This window comes from Mesoplodon mirus (genome assembly GCF_964341445.2).
Source record: "Mesoplodon mirus genome assembly, contig: HAP1_SCAFFOLD_952, whole genome shotgun sequence".
Classification (NCBI taxonomy): domain Eukaryota; kingdom Metazoa; phylum Chordata; class Mammalia; order Artiodactyla; family Ziphiidae; genus Mesoplodon; species Mesoplodon mirus.
Window position 1 is genome coordinate 71,857 of NW_028295094.1, and position 17,559 is coordinate 89,415.

Sequence of the window (17,559 nt, forward strand, 5' to 3'; positions counted from 1 at the left end):
TGGCCACAAGGCGGCAGCATTTCTACATTTCCAACTCGAGGATTTTGGTCAGCAGAGCCTTCCTGGAAATCCTGTTAGTAGGCTGCAAGTTAGAGTGGAATGTGCCAGGGCAAACCCCCGAGAGCTTATATCTCCTTACTTCTTGTTTGTTATTTAAATTTAATTTTTATTAATTATCTGAGCAAATTTGATAAAAATGTTGTTTGTTTTAGGTGTACAAAATCTGATTCATTATATCTATGTATCTAATTATTCATCTTTGGATCCTTTCCCGTGTAGGTTATTAGAGAGTGTTGAGTACACCTCTCTTGGTATTCCATAATTATTTTGTGACATATATTTCATATGTGTTAGTACCTGTCTGTTAACACCATATCCTAATTCATCCATTCCTTACACTTTTCCATTTGGTTAAACATAATTTTGTTTTCTTAATCCATGCGTGTCCTCCTCTTGGAAATAATTTCATGGGTATCAATTTTTAGGTAACACCTATAACCGATATCATAGATTATCTGTTTTTCGGTTTCTTCCTTACTTCAAGTTGGGTGATTTACCTGTAGGTCCTTATAAGGTGGTGCAACCGTCACTGTTTCATTGTTTTCCATGACTAGTATTGCATTGTGTACATGGACACTTCTTCTTTGTGCATTTTTCAGTTGCTGGACGTTTTGGTTCCTTCCACGTCTTGGCTATGTTAAATGATGTTGCAGTGCAGGATTGCCAGCCTGTGTCTTTTTGCTTCTGGTCTACTCAGGTGATAGGTGTATGAAAGGGCCTACCAGATAACATGGTAGCTGAGTTTTTACCTTTTTTTTTTTTTTTTTTTCCGTACGCGGGCCTCTCACTGTTGTGGCCTCTCCCGTTGCGGAGCACAGGCTCCGGATGCGCAGGCTCAGTGGCCATGGCTCACGGGCCCAGCCGCTCCGCGGCATATGGGATCCTCCCAGACCGGGGCACGAACCCGTATCCCCTGCATCGGCAGGCGGACTCTCAACCACTGCGCCACCAGGGAGGCCCGAGTTTTTACCTTTAAATGCACCTCCATTCTGTTCTCACTACTGGCTGTTACCAGGTTACATCCCACCAGAAGCTAGTGTCTATGCAGTTTTCTAAAACCCCTTCAGCATTTATTCTTTGTACAGCTTTTGGTGATGATCATTCTGACGGCTGTTAGGTGAACCTTTTGTAGACTGGATTTTCATGGTTTATTAATTCCTGATGTTGAGCCTTTTTCCATGCCCTTTTTTTAAACAAAGAAGAAACAAACAAAAAGTAAGAGAAGCCAAAATGTGCATAAAATATGCCTCTTGAAATTGTCATTTTGAAATATGCACATCTTTTGAGGTTTTTGCTCAATTTAGGACCCAAGGATTTGTTTTGAGGGCACGTGTCATTTACAGGCCTGCAATTATTTTGAATATCAAGTAACCATTAGTCCTGGGTTTAGAGCTGCTGTGGTGTGAAACGGCCACAAGGCGGGAGCAGTTCTCCTTTACCAAATCTGGTTACTAGGGTAACAGAGTCTCAATGGAAGTCTTGTTCTAGGTTGTAAATTAGAATGCAATGTGACAGGAAAGAGCCCCTTAAGTTTATGTCTCACTACTTCTTATTCTTTTTTAAATTTAATTTTTATTTTTTATCACAGCAAGTTTGATTACAATGTTTTGCTTGCTCTAGGTGTGCAAGATGTCATTCTTTTACACATACACATATATGTATTCTTCTTCGGATCCTTTTCCCATGTAGGTTATGACAGAATGTTGAGTAGTCTTCTCTTGGTATTCTGTAGGTCTTTGCTGATTATATACTTCCCCTGTGTTTGTATATCTCTGTTAACCCCAGTAACCAAATGTATCCAATCCTTACACCTTTCCATTGGTGAAACATAAGTTTGTTTAATGAATCTGTGATTGCCTTTCTCTGTGGAAATATCTTCACTGGTATCAATTTTTAGGTAACACCTATAAGTGATATCATAAGATAGGTGTCTTTCGCTTTCTGACTTACTACAAGTTGCGTGATCACCTCTAGACTCATCTACGGTGCTCCAAATGGCATTCTGTCATTTTTTCCTTGGCTAATATTCCATCTGTACCTGTACCAGTTCTTCTTTGTCCACTCATCTGTTGATGGACTTCTTGGTTGCTTCCATGTCTTGGCTATTGTAATACAGCTGCGGTGCAGATTTGCCTGCCTGTGTCTTTCCAATTATGTCTTCTTAGGTTATAGGCCCAGGAGTGGGATGGCTTGATTATATGGTAGCAAAATGTTTACCATGTAAAGACACCTCGATTCTGCTCTCATTAGTGGCTCTTACCAGGTCACGTCCCACTTAAAGTTGAGGGTGTGCACTTCTCCACAAACCCTTCAGCATTTATTGCTTGTAGTTTTTTGCTGAAGTTTATTCTGACTGGTGTGAGCTGGTACCTGTTTGTGGTTGGATTTGCATGTGTCTCATAATTCCTTGAAATTGAGCTTTCAGGAATGTCTTTTTTTTCCTTAAAACTGTGAGCACAGCTTACCTGTTCATATTGTTTTCTTGAAGTATGTGCCACATTTTGAAATATTTTGGCCATTACTTCCCTGAAGACATTTTGAGGGCAGGTTTCATTTACAGCCCAACAGTACTTGTGCATATGAAATGACCCTTCGCACAGGTTTTAAAGCTGCTGTTGCAGGTAACGGGCAGAGGGCGGCAGCATTTCTGCTTTTCCCACTGTGGTAACTAGGAAACAGACCTTCCTGCCAGTGGTTTTCCTCGGTTATAAATTAGAGAGGAATGTGCCCGGATAAAACCCCAAATGCTGATATCCCCTTACTTATGTTTGCTTTTTGAATTGAATTTATATTTTTTATTGGAGTCACATTCCGTTGTGTACATGGACCACTTCTTCTTTGTGCATTCCTCCGTTGATGGACATTTTCGTTGCTTCCAGGTGCTGGCTATGGTAAATATTGCCGGAGTGCAGGTTTGCCAGCCTGTGTCTTTTTGATTCTCATCCTCTCAGGCGATAGGCCCGGCAGTGGGTAGGCTTGTTTGAATGGTAGCTCAATATTTACCTTTTCAAGGAATATCCTTTGTGTTCTCAATACTGGCTCTTACCATGTCCCACTTTGAACCGAGGGTACGCATTTCTCCACAACCCCTTTAGCATTTATCGTTTGCAGAATTTTTGCTGATGGCCATTCTGACTGGTGTGAGCTGATAGGTTTTTGTAATTTGGATTTGCATGTCTTTAATAATTCCGAATGTTCAGCATTTCGCCACACATTTTTTATTTCTCTTAAACAAAAAACAGAAACATACAGTGAGTACAATAAACCTCTTGAAATTGTCTTACAGGAAGGTTGCCCTCTTTTGAATTTCTTGGTCGGTTTTCGACCCCAGGATGTTTCTAGACTGCAGGTATCATTTACAGGCGTGCAATGAGTGTGAATATTTAGTGATCAGTAGCACTGGGTTTAAAGCTGCTGTTGTGAGAAACGGCCACAAGGCGGCAGCATTTCTCCATTCCCAAATCTGGTTAGTAAGGCAGCAGAGCCTTTTTAGAAGTCCTGTTCCCAGGTTGTAAATTAGAATGGAACGTGCCAGGAAAAAAACACCGTAAATATATGTCACTGTATTTCTTGTTCATTTTTTAAAGTTTTTTAATAGGGGTAATGTTTAGAATATTGATTGTCCAAGGTATACACAATCTGAGCAATTTGTACAAGTATGTATATATATATATATATATATATATATATATATTACTGTACAGATCCTCTTCCCATGTAAATTACTGTAGAGTGTACCGCAGACCTCCCTTGCTATATGGTCGGTCTTTTTGATATATGTATTTCATAGGTATTTGTACACGAATGTCAACCCTAATCTTACTTTACCCATTTCCCCCACCTTTCCTTTGAGATAAGCATAGTATGTCGTCTAAGTCTGTGAGTGTCTTTCTCTGTGGAAGTATGTTCATTTGAGTCCGTTGTGAGATAACGCCTATAAGTGATATCATAGTATGTGTCTTTTGCTTTCCGACTTACCTCATGTTCTGTGATTATCTCTAGGCTCATCTATGATGCCTCAAAGAGCAGCGTTTCATTGTCTTCCATGGCTAATGTTCCACTGTGTACGTGGACCACTTCTTCTTTATCCATTCATCTGTTGATGGACGTTTTGCTTGCTTCCGTGTCTTGGCTATTGGGAAACTTCCTGCAGTGCAGCTGTTGCAGCCTGTGCCTTCTCGACTCTGGTCTTCTCATGGGAGAGGCTCGGTGGTGGGCCTGCTGGATGGAATGGTGGCTCAATTTTTACTTTTAAATGCAGCTCCTTTCTGTTCTCATTATTGGCTCTTTCCACTTTACATCTCACCAACAGCTAGAGGGTACACAGTTCTCTAAAACCCCTTCAGCATTTATTGTTTGTAGACCTTTTGCTGATGGTAGTTGACTAGCGTGAGTTGAAACCTTCTTGTAGGTTCGCTTTGCATGAGTCTCATAATTCCTGATGTTGAGCTTTTATCCATTTTCCTTTTTTTTTTGCAAAAGAGTGAGTAAAACTTACCTCTTCATACTCTCTCCTTGAAAATTTTGCTAGTTTTGAATTTTTTTGTCCATTCCCTACCTCACAACAATTTTTGAGGGCAGGTGTCCTTTACAGCCCTGTGTCCTTGTGAATGTTGTGACCGTTAGCTGTGGGTTTAAGGCCGCTCTTCTGGAAAATGGCCTCAAGGCGGCAGCACTTCTACATTTCCAACTCGAGGTTTTTGGTTAACAGAGCCTTCCTGGAAATCCTGTTAGTAGGCTGCAAGTTAAGAGTGGAATGTGTCAGGGCATACCCCCAAGAGCTTATGTCTCCTTCTTGTTTGTTATTTAAATTAATTTTTATTAATTATCAGAACAAATTTGATAAAAATGTTTCTATTGTGTGTATAAAGTCTGATTCATTATATCTATGTATCTAACTATTGATCTTTGGATCCTTTCCCGTGTAGATGAGAGAGTGTTGATTACACCTCTCTTGGTACTCCATAGTTATTTTGTGACATATATTTCATATGTGTTAGTACATGTCTGTTAACCCCCATATCCTAATTCATCCATTCCTTACACTTTTCCATTTGGTTAAACATAATTTTGTTTTCTTAATCCATGTGTGTCCTCCGTCATGGGTATCAATTTTTGGGTAACACCTATAATTGATACCATAGATTATCTGTTTTTCGGTTCCTTCCTTACTTCAAGTTGGGTGATTTATCTGTAGGTCCTTATATGGTGGTGAAACCAGCACTGTTTCATTGTTTTCCATGCCTAATATTGCACTGTGTACATGGACACTTCTTCTTTGTGCATTTTTCTGTTGCTGGACATTTTGCTTTCTTCCACGTCTTGGCTATGTTAAATGATGCTGCAGTGCAGGATTGCCAGCCTGTGTCTTTTTGCTTCTGGTCTACTCAGGTGATAGGTGTATGAAAGGGCCTACCAGATAACATGGTAGCTCAGTTTTTACCTTTAAACGCACCTCCATTCTGTTCTCACTACTGTAGAGAAGCTCAGTTGTTCTCCACTTTGGCTATATGTTATATCACTTGGGGACACTTTAAAAAAGTTCAGTTCACCTAGGGTGGGTCCCAGATGTAGGTATTGTCTCAAAAGCATACCAGGTGATTGGGATGTAGCCAGATTGAGAACAGGTGAAATGACTAAACTTGAGCCAATTTAGAAAGTTTAGTTAACCCAGAATTTGTTGATCTTTGGGGTATCTGAAAACCCCACATAAATAATTAGCCTTTGTTGAACTAGCAAAACCTAGGAGATTCTGGATACTCTGTCCTCTGTGTTGCCTTCTTGGGGTAATTCTTGAGGATGTTTTGCGGGGTGTCATTTAGCCTCTGGCCTCTTGAGCTTCCACAGTATGGCAGAATGGATGAGGTCTGTGATCATAAGCACACAGAAAATACCACAGTGGACTATCCAGTCCGGTACAATCTTCATCATGACCCAGAAGGACAGTTCTGTTGAAAAACGGTACTGCATCCATGATTTAAATCTTAGAAAGTTTCCTTCATAAACGTTTTCCGTGCAATTTGTCACAGACTCCCAGAATCCCCAGGGTACTATGGAGAGTATGGACAGCCCTATTCCAGCACTGCCTCTCCTCCTGGTCATCCCATCCCCAACCAGAGTCTCCCAATTTGTCTTCTGTGTCACCTTCATACCACAGTGGACAAGACTGAGAACCAGTGATTCAGCCTCTGGGGAAAGGATTTCTTCATTGCTACTCACTGTGCAAAATAGCAGTTCCTATGTATTTCTTTCAAAGCTGCCTGTTTCAGTCACTACCAGCTACCCTTTACTGCTGGTATTCTAAGATTTGGTGACTGCATATGTATTCCAGCTATGCACACCTTAGGCATAAACCGTTTGAACTTTTAAAAAAAATTATTTTATTTATTTATTTATTTATTTATGGCTGCACGTGAGTTTTCTCTAGTTGTGGTGAGCAGGGGCTACTCTTCGTTGTGGTGCACAGGCTTCTCATTGCCGTGGCTTCTCTTGTTGTGGAGCAAGGGCTGTAGGCGCACGGGCTCAGTAGTTGTGGCTTGCGGGCTCTAGAGCCTGCATTGTGGCACACGGGCTTAGTTGCTCCGCGGCATGTAGGATCTTCCTGGACCAGAGATCGAACCCGTGTTCCCTGCATTGGTAGGCGGATTCTTAACCACTGTGCCACCAGGGAAGCCCTAAACTCTTATCTTCCTCTGAAGGCCAGAGTTTGGTTTTTGCTTGCCATTATGTAAAGGACACGCTTTCAGCCTGTCATTTTAATTACTCTCTATTGGACCCTTTCCAGTCCTGTTATGTAATCTGTAAGTGCCAGAACAGAATGACACACATTATGGTGTCAATTTACTGTAATTTGACATAAGGATGAGATTGTGATATTTTGTTTCTAGTATTCTTTTCTTTTTTTAAACATCTTTATTGGAGTATAATTGCTTTACAATGGTGTGTTAGTTTCTGCTGTACCACAAAGTGAATCAGCCATAGGTATACATATATCCCCAGTTTCTAGTATCCTTATCTGCATGATATTGGGGGTTTTGGTGGGGGGTGGGGGCAAGACAGTAAACTCATGACTTCAAAGAATAGTTTCAGGTTCATGAAATTATTTTCTTTGAATTGATATTACCTTCTTGTTGCCTATGCTGACACTCAGCTGGCAGATGTCATCCTCCTACACAGTTCTGTACATCCTTCTGCAGATTTATTCCTGCTACTGTCAGCTCACTACCTGGCTGAACTTGGTGTTACAAACGACCTTGGAGATTCCACTGCGTGCCTCTTCCCCGAATCATTTATCATCATGGAAATTAAGACAGAATGAAAATGGGACAGGTTCTAGCATTGATTTTTTAAAATATTTTTTCCTGTTTTCAAAAAAGTACACATTCATTTAAGACATTTTGAAATGTAAATAAAGAAAATGAAAATCACTCCTAATCCTACCACCCAGAGATCATCTCTGCTAATATTTTGGTTTATAGTCTTCCATTCTTTTATTTAGAGAGTACAACACACACAGAGACACAAACTCTTTCCCTTTATCTTTTTAAAATATGGTATTTGAGACACGCAAAAATATATGTAACGTTATACATACACACAGACACCAGGTACAATGAAGAAGCTTACATATGTAAGGGTACCTATTATTTTTGGAGATATCATCTTTCGAGTAAATTCCTAGAAGTGGGAATGCTAGGTTGAAAGGTAAATGTACAAATGTTTCAGTAGATATTGCCAAACACCTCTTGATAGGGGTTGTATTATTTTTCTTCCCTCTAGTAATACTTGTCTCCCTGTAACCTCACCAGCAGAGTGAGGCTCTGTAGGTCTGTCCACTTGTTCCAACACCATTTTTTAGAAAGTCCTTCTTTGCTGCAGCCATTTGACTGCTTATCATATACTGGATTTTTATACGTAGTTGGATTGATTTCTGTACCTTTCATTCGGTTACACTGGTCCACCTCGTCACGTGTCAGAACCACACTGTTTTCACTCTGCAGTATGTTTTAGTATTTGCTGGGACAAGTCACCTCTCATAATTCTTAATTTTCAGTGTTTTACTAACTATTCTTGAGTGTTTCATTTTCCATATGAACTTTGGTATCAATTTGTCTAGCTACATAAAAACTTGTTTATATTTTTTGCAGGAGCATATTAAATTTATAAGTTAACATAAGGGGAACTGTCATCTTGACTATGTTGAGATATTTTAACCAAAACCAAGGGATGTCTTGTTCAAGTATACTTTTGTGTTTTTCAAGATTCTTTTATAGCTGTCTTTTTCAAAGAACCAGATTTATTGAGACAGAATTCACTTTCAATCCATCTATTTAAAGTGTACAGTTCAGTGGGTTTTAGTATATTCACGGAGTTGTGTAACTGTCACCACAATCAACTTTAGAACATTTTCATCACTTCAGAAAGTAACCCCAGAGACTGCCCTGGCGATCCAGTGGTTAAGACTCCGTGCTTCCAATGCAGGGCATGCGGGTTCGATCCCTGGTCAGGGAGCCACATTGCTGTGCATCGCGGCCACAATCAAACAATCAATACACTTTAAAAAAAAGTAACCCTATACACAGTATCAGTCCTTTCCCAATCCCTCAACCCCTCCAGCCTCTGGCAACCACTAATCTACTGTCTGTCTCTATGGTCTTGCCTCTTCTGGACATTTCACATATATAGAATTGTGTAATATGTGGTCTTCTGTGACTGGCTTCTTTCACTGGGCATAATGTTTTCAAGGTTCATCTATGTTATAGCACGTACTCCATTCTTTTTTTTTTTCCTGAATAATATGCCACTGTATGAATGAATTTACCATATTTTGTTCATCCATATACCAGTTGATGGATTTGGGGGTTGCTTTTGCTTTTTGGCTGTTAGGAGGAGTAAGACCCGATGTACATGTGTGTATAGGTTTTTGTATGGGCATATATATTCAAGTCTCTTGGGTGTACACCGAGAAGTAGAAGTGCTGTGTCATATGATAACTTTATGTTTAACATTTTGAGGAAATGCCAAGCTGTTTTCCAGGGCAATTGCACCGTTAACATTCCTATCAGCAATGCATCAAGGTTCCAGTTTCTCCACATCCTCACCAAAACTTGTTATTGTCTGATTTTGATTACAGCCATCTTAGTGAAGTAGTATCTCATTGTGTCTTTTTTCCTTTTTTTAATAGATATGCTTTGTTGCTTATCTATTTTAAAAATTATTTATTTATTTATGGCTGCATTGGGTCTTCGTTGCTGCACATTGCGGCGAGCGGGGGGTGGTTACTCTTCGTTACGGTGTGCGGGCTTCTCATTGCGGTGGCTTCTTGTTGCGGAGCATGGGTTCTAGGCACACAGGCTTCAGTAGTTGCAGCACACAGGCTCAGTAGTTGTGGCTCGCAGGCTCTAGAGCGCATGCTCCGTAGCTGTGGCACACGGGCTTAGTTGCTCCGTGGGATGTGGGATCTTCCCGGACCAGGGCTCGAACCCATGTCCCCTGCATTAGCAGGAAGATTCTTAACCACTCTGCCACAAGGGAAGTCCCTCATTGTGTCTTTGATTTACATTCCACTAATAGCTAATCATGTTGAACATCTTTACAAGTGCTTCTTCACCATTTATATATTTTCTTTGAAGAAATGTCTGCTCAAATCCTTTCCCCAATTTTCAGTTGGGTTGTTTTATGATTGTTGTATTGTTTATATATTCTGGTTATAAGTCCCTTATCATATATATTATTTAGAAATATTTAATCCCATTCTGTAGGCTGTCTTTACACTTTTTTATGGTGTCCTTTGACACACAAAAGTTTTTAATTTTGAGAAAAATCCAATTTTTTTACCTTTTGTCATTTGTGCTTGTGGTATTCTATCTAAGAAGGGTTTGCCAAACTCAAGGTAATGAAGATTTACATTTGTTTTCTTCTAAGCGTTTTGTTGTTTTAGTTTTTACATTTAGGTTGTTGAAGTCCTAAGCAGTACTGCAGAATGTGACTATATTTGGAGATAACGTTTTTAAAAAGATAATTAGGTTAAAATGAGGTCATTAGGGTGGGCCCTACTCTAATATGACTGGTGTCCTTATAAGAAGAGGAGATTAGGATACAGACAGTCACAGTACAAAGGGAAAACCATGTGAGGACACAGGGAGAAGATGGCCATCTACAAGCCAAGAAGAGAGGCCTCAGAAGAAATCAACCCTGCTGACACCTTGATCTTGGACTTCTACCCTCTAGAACTCTGAGGCAATAGGTTTCTGTTCTTTAGGTCAGTCTGTGGTACTTTGTTATGGTAATTCTAGCAAATTAATACAAAACCCCCATTTGGTCATTGTATCGATATATTATTTTCTTAAATCACTTATTTGCATATTATTTATGGCTGCTTTGGTGCTACAATGGCAGGGTTGAATAAGCCTGCAAACTCAAAATATTGACAATCTGGGGCTTTACAAAAAAATTTGCTGACCCCTGCTCTAGTAGCTACTTAGAAGGGGCTTAACATGCACAGTACTAAGTTCTCGCATTTTAAAAAGTTTTTTTTTCCTATAGCTTTTTTTGTGTGTGTGTGGTACGCGGGCCTCACTGCTGTGGCATCTCCCATTGCGGAGTACAGGCTCCGGATGCACAGGCTCAGCAGCCATGGCTCACGGGCCTAGCCGCTCCGCGGCATGTGGGATCTTCATGGACTGGGGCACGAACCCGTGTCCCCTGCATTGGCAGGCAGACTCCCAACCACTACGCCACCAGGGAAGCCCATTTCCTATAGCTTTTGATGCTTGAAAAACAGCATGGATGGATGGATATAAAATCCTTAGTGTGTATTTTCTTTCCTTGAGTTTTTAGAAAATGCTGAAAGTGCTGCATCACTATAGCCTTGCTTTTCTCTTAAGAAGTCTGATGCCAAATATTTTGGTTACCAGACTCCATAACAAACTACCCTAAAAGGAATGGCATAAATAACGATTTTGATTATAATTTCACAACATTTGGGGTCAGGAATTTGGGTAGGATTTGGCTGGGTGATTCTTCTGTTCTACATGGCTTCAACTGGAACCACTCAGTGGTATTCAGCTGATGGCTGGACTGATACAGAGAACTCATGATGACTTCTCTCATATCAGCTAGGATCAGGTAGACCCCTCTCCCTCTCCATGTAGTCTCAGAACCTCTCCACAGGGAGTTAGATATTTTACATAGTGGCTCGGGGCTTCAAGGGCAAGTGTTCCCAAAGACCCAGATGGACTCTTCAAGACTTCTTATGCCCTAGGCCTGGAAGTCTCATAATATCACATATTCTATTGGTCAAGCAATTTGCTTAGGCCAACCTGGATCAAAAGAAGTGATACAGAAAATACAGTCATCTTTAATGTACTGCAGCCTAATTTTCTTACACTTTTAAATAATTTGAACTTTTTATATGGGGGCCTTGATGATTATCATTGTTATTTTTTGTCTAATAGTTTTAATTTAATTTTATTTTTTTAAATTTATTTATTTTATTTATTTATTTTTGGCTGCTCTGGGTCTTCGTTGCTGCGCATGGGCTTTCTCTAGTTGCGGCAAGCAGGGGCTACTCTTCGTTGCAGTGCAGGGGCTTCTCATTGTGGTGGCTTCTCTTCTTGTGGAGCACGGGATCTAGGCACACGGGCTTCAGTAGTTGCGGCCGTGGGCTCAGTAGTTGTGGCTCGCAGGCTCTTGAGCGCAGGCTCAGTAGTTGTGGCGCACGGGCTTAGTTGCTCTGCGGCATGTGGGATCTTCCCAGACCAGGGCTCGAACCCATGTCCCCTGCATTGGCAGGCGGATTCTTAACCACTGTGCCATCAGGGAAGTCCTGTTTTTTTATTTTTAAAAATTTTGGCTATACCACATGGCATGTGGGATCTTAGTTCCCTGATCAGGGATTGAACCCGTGCCCCCTGCATTGGAAGCATGGAGTCTTAACCACTGGACTGCCAGGGAAGTCCCTGTCTAATAGTTTTAAGAGGCTAGCTCTCAAAATTGATCATTCTGTGGTCATTTCCCCAAGTACATGTGAGTCCTTTCATTTTGTAGGTTTATATTTTCTTATTTCAAGAAAGCTTCTTAGATTATAGTTTCGTCATATGTGGAACTTTGGCTACATATATGTTGGAACTTCTTTGCTTGTATTCAAATGACAGTCCAAAGAGAGAGAAACAAGCACAAAGGTATGGAGGCAAGGGAAAGTAGGAACATTTCAGGAGTTTGGATGGGGGATGTGTAGGAAGAGACAAGAGGTGGAGTGGACAAGGGCTAGATAGATGGGAGGTCTGGTGTGCCAGCAGTGACACCACAAGTGGCAAATTAAAAAAAACAATTCAGGGTCTCTTGCTCGAGGTGCGGATGAGGGATTCATGGGGGTGGTTCTTTGCATTCTTTACCTTGTAGTCACGTTGGGCCGAGCATCCAGCCGGTGGGGCACATACCTGTGGAGTTGGAACGCAACTCCGCCGCCCGCCCGGAACCGGCCGCAGGGGGAGGGCCTCGAGGGGAAATCGGCCCGCTGGCCCGCCCCCTCCTCGGCCGGCGGAAGCTCCGCCCCCAGCCAGGCGCTCGCGCAGGCGGCGCGTGCGCGCCCTCGCGCCCTCGCGCCCTCGCGCCCTCGCGCCCTCGCGCCCTCGCGCCCTCGCGCCCTCGCGCCCTCGCGCCCTCGCGCCCTCGCGCCCGGGGCGAGCTCGCTGCGCGTGCCGGGTGCCTGAGAACGTTCGCCGCGGGGGCGGCTCCGGGGCCTGAGCAGGCACCGCCACCGCCACCGCCTCAGCCTCTGAGACCGGGCCGCAGGAGGCGGAGGACGCTGCGGCCGCCGGGGACCTTTTCGACGCCCCCAGCTCCGGCCGGGAAGTGAGTACGGTGGGGGTTTGTGGCGGCCGCCGCAGGCTGTGGGAGAGGAGCGCGGTGCCAGAGCCTCGCGCCCGCGAGAAGCGGGAAGGAGCCCACGCAGCGCCCTCACCTCAGGAGCCTGCGGGGGTGCAGGGCCGGGAGCGGCGGAGACAGCGCGCGGGGAGCCGGGGCCGCTGCACAGCGTGCGCTGTAGGGGAGACGGCGCTGCGCGCCCGGACCTGGAGGGGCGAGCGTGGGGGATGGAGCGGAGCTCCGGGCCGCCGCCGGGCTCTGAGCCCCGGGCCGCTGAGGGGGCTCCGGGGTCCCGAGCGCGCTGTGGCCGCAGGGCGCGGAGCCGGGTTGCGGGCGCAGGGCTGATGCTGCCCGTGCCTGGCTCGCAAGGAGGAGGCTCTGCCTTAGGTGTTTAAGGGGGCGAAGGAGGCAGGTCCTGGCAGAGGGCAGGTGAGGCAGGCAGGCCCTGGCAGAGGGAAGGGAATTTATTTCACATCACCTCAAAACACTATTTCCCGAGGCACCTATCAGTGAACCTGTGCACCGAGGTCACCCGTTAAAGAAAGGTGTCCTGAGTGGAGGAAGGATGCAGCTAACGAATGCTTGCCGTTAAATTCCTGTGCCAGGCCTTGGGATTAGGGAGACCTTCTAGCAGCCTCAGCAAACGTTTATTGGTTAGGTACCTTGGGTAGAGAACCGTGGTCAGCACTGGGGCCACAAAATTGTGTAAAACACAGCCATCATTTGCTATTTAAGTGCTGGCAATTTAGTTGTAAAGGTATGCGTATGAAGTACAGAGCAACATTGAATTTTGTCTCATTCACTTTAGGTCTCTTTTCCCCAGTATTGGGAAATTGGAGCCATAAAATTGCTTGCTTTGAGGATTAAAGCAGGAGGTTGGTCAAAGAAGCTTGTGGGAGGTACTTGGGAGAGTTTTGAAGGAACTTCTGCGTAACATTTAAAGAGAGAGAAGGGAAACGGAAATTGGAAAGAGAAAAGAAGTTACCTTTCTTCCCAAGTAGAATGAAGCTCCATGACTATTAACTGCTAAATTCTCAGTGACAAGAACAGTGCCTGACCCATAGCCGGCACTAAATACCTACGCATTGCCTGAATGAAGGTTTTGCTCTATGCTCTATTTTACACAGAGCACTATTGATAAATCTGGTGTTAGGGATGGCTGAATGGACTTCCCTTGTTCCTCAGGTTCTCTCTTTTTTTTTTTTTTTTTTTTTTTGCCGTGTGAGGTAACCCAGGTTCTTAGGTCTGGGCATTTAAAGTGATGGCTAAGGTGATGGAGTTGTCATATCTTGTGGTCATGCTGCCACTTTCACATCTTTATTGCATGTTGGCTGCCAGGAGCTTACTCCTTGGGCCGTTGCTTCAAATCATCCCGTTCTGGCCCTTTCCTATCACTTGAGGAAGGAGAGTACTTTTGTCTAGAAAACACTTTTTCATTTTTATCTTGGTTCTTGGATCTTAGATCTGTCATAAGAGGATGTATCTCTGCTCTTCTGTAAGGGCTGGGATTCTGCCTTTTTTCTGCCTTGTTTGGATTTCTGGACTCTCGAGCTCCAGGCTGCTGTTTCAGTTGCCTGGGTTGCAGTGCCTGTTGGGTTACCTTGTCTGCCAAATTAAAACTTGACCTTTTATGAGTTCTGTGAGAATTTTTATCGCACATAAGTGGAATTACTTTTGAAGGGGGGTGTGTAGTCAAGGTAGTGTTGGCAAGGCTTTTGAGTGTCCACTATGTGTGAGAGACGAAATTTCTACTTAGTTAGGAAATCAGATTTAAAACCAATAGAATGCCAAGTTACCACTTGTTTTATATCTTTAGTATAAATCTCTCAGAACCTACATTTCCTTGTATAAAAATATTAATTCAAATTTGGCATTGTATAGTAAGCCTTGAAGAACTAAGTTAATTTCTCTTTAGTTTTATGTCTGTGTACTTAAGAGTGCAACCAGCAGGTGTCTACTAGTTCTTATTTTGGGATGCCTAGGTCCTGTAATTTTGGATGCCTTGTTCTAGGTTTTCTCAGTGATATTGTATTTTATTTATTTATATATTTAATTTACATTTATTTTGAAATCAACTTTACTGATGTCTGCACAGATGTCCTGTGCAGAGCTGGTCTAGTAGGGTTATGTCTGATAAACCCACTGTAAGTTGAAAGTATGGTAAGTTGAAAATGCATTTAATACACCCAATCTACCGAACATCATAGCTTAGGCTAGCCTACCTTAAACATGCTCAGAACTCTTACATTAGCCTACAGTTGGGCAAAGCCATCTAACACTATGCCTATTTTATAATAAAGTGTTGAATGTCTCTTGTAATTTATTGAATACCGTACTGAAAGTGAAAAACAGAATGGTTGTAAGTATCTCGGTTGTTTACTCTTGTGACTGACCAGGAGCTGTGGCTCATTGCCGCTGCCCAGCATCACGGGAGAGTATCATACTGCATATTGCTAGCCAGGGAAAGGATCAAACTTCAGATTTGAAGTACAGTTTCTACTGAATGTGTATTGCTTTCGCACCATCTAAAGTCAAACCATTGTAAGTTGGGGACTGTCTGTACTTTGTAACCACTATCCCAATCAAGATATAGAAATTTACATCACCGTAGAAACTCCCTCATGCTGGTTTGCAGTAAATACTCTCATCACCTCTTATTTTATTTATTTCTAGTTATACACGTATCAGGGCTGTGGCATCTAGTGCAGGAAGTATACTGCCCAATTTTAGGGGTTGCCATTCACATCGGAATGCCTGTGAATGGCAGCTCCTGGAGTTGTATTGTGCAGTCTGGGGCTGTGTACTGCAGCTCTGCAAATGGCTCATGAATGCACACTCTCTTATTAAATGCTTAAACAGTACAGACAGAATACAAGGCCCCTTGACCCACTCCCTTCTCCACCAAAACGGCAGTTATCAGTTTGTTGTGATCCTTCCAGACCTTTCTCTAATCATTTTCATCTATATATAGGGTTTCCTCTAATGCCCACATTAATGACATGATACTGTAGACATTGGTCTGCAACTTTTTCCTAACAGAATGTCTGAGATCTTTCCATAATGGAACATAAAGATCTACCTGGTTCTTCTTGACTACTACACAATACCATACATAGTATATATTGTACTGTAGTTTATTTAATCCTCTCCTCATTAATGGCCATTAAAGCTATTTGCCATTTCACCATTGCTGCAGTGAATGAAAAGTAGAATTGCTGGGTCAGAGGGGTGCATGCTTTAAATTAATTGATGGAGGTTTAACCATGTTGCCACTTGTGGATCTGGTTCATTTATTTTTAAAAGCTGAGTAGTGTTCCGTTGTAGACTTAAATCACTGTTTATGTATCCTTCACTAACTGTGGGACAGCTAGGTTACTTTGGATACTAATTCATTGCTGGATTTATGTGTTGCCAGAGCATCCTGCCAGTCTGAGGCTTGCCTTTTCCTTTTGTTAACAATGTCTTTAGTTGTATACAAGTTTTACATTTTAATTTTATATTTATGGAAATTTTTACACTAAATTAACAATTGGTTTCTGTGTCTGGTTTAAGTAAATTTTCTCTACCCCAGGGTATGAATTCTGTATATCTGTATTTTCTTCTAAAATTAAAAAAGAAGTTTTGCTTTCTGTGTGGAATTTCTATATGGTGTAATGAAGTGATATATATATTTTTCAATTTGGAAAACTTTTCAGCACTTTTTTCAGCACTTTTCCTCATTTTTTTATTGTGGCAAAATATACACAATATAAAATTTACTATTTTAACCATTTTTAATTATACAGTTCTGTGGCATTAAGTACATTTACATTGTTGTATAAACTTCACTATCCATTTCCAGAACATTTTTATCTTTCTCAACTGAAACTCTGTATCCATTAAACACTGATTCCCCATTCTTTTCTCCCTCCAGCCCCTGGCAACCACCATTCTGCTTTCTGTCTCTGTGAAGTTGACTACACTCAGCACCTCCTATAAGTGGAATCATACAGTATTTGTCCTTTTGTGTCTGGCTTATTTCATTTAGCATAATGTCTTCAGAGTTCATCTATATTGTAACGTGTCAGGATTTCCTTTTTTTTTTGACCCTGCCTCGAGGCTTGTGGAATCTTAGTTCCCTGACTAGGGATTGAACCCAGGCGCTTGGCATTGAAAACGCCAAGTCCTAACCACTGGACCTCCAGGGAATTCCCAGGATTTCCTTATTTTTTAAGGCTGAATACTATTCTGTTGTATGCATACGTTATGTTTGCTTATTCATTCATCCATCAATGGACACTTGGGTTGCTTCTGTCTTTTGGCTATTGTGAATAATGCCGCTATGAACATGGGTGTGCAAATATCTGTTCAAATCCCTGCTTTCAATTCTTTTGTGTATATACCCAGAAGTGGAACTGTCCATGATATTAAAAAAATTATGTACATAACTGAATATGACCAAAATGGGTGGATAGTACAGAGAGTTTCTATAAACCCCCTCTTCTTCAGGGCACTTTCCCGTTATTAACATCTTGCATTAGTGTGGTACATTTGTTACAACTGATGAATATATATTGATACGTTATTATTAACTTAAGTTCATGGTTTATATTAGGCTTCTGCTCTTTGTGTTGTACAGTTCTATGGGTTTTG

General features: G+C 42.1%; 1 protein-coding gene across 1 annotated transcript in view; it reads right to left on the reverse strand.

Annotated features, from left to right (window-relative positions):
• Positions 1-284: 284 nt before the first annotated feature.
• Positions 285-17,559, reverse strand: part of LOC309797760 (uncharacterized protein) — a 106,371-nt gene continuing 89,096 nt past the window's right edge. The window contains exon 9 of the mRNA XM_082646187.1: positions 285-1,243. The gene's annotated coding sequence lies outside the window, so the exon portion shown is untranslated. The remainder of the gene's footprint in view (positions 1,244-17,559) is intronic.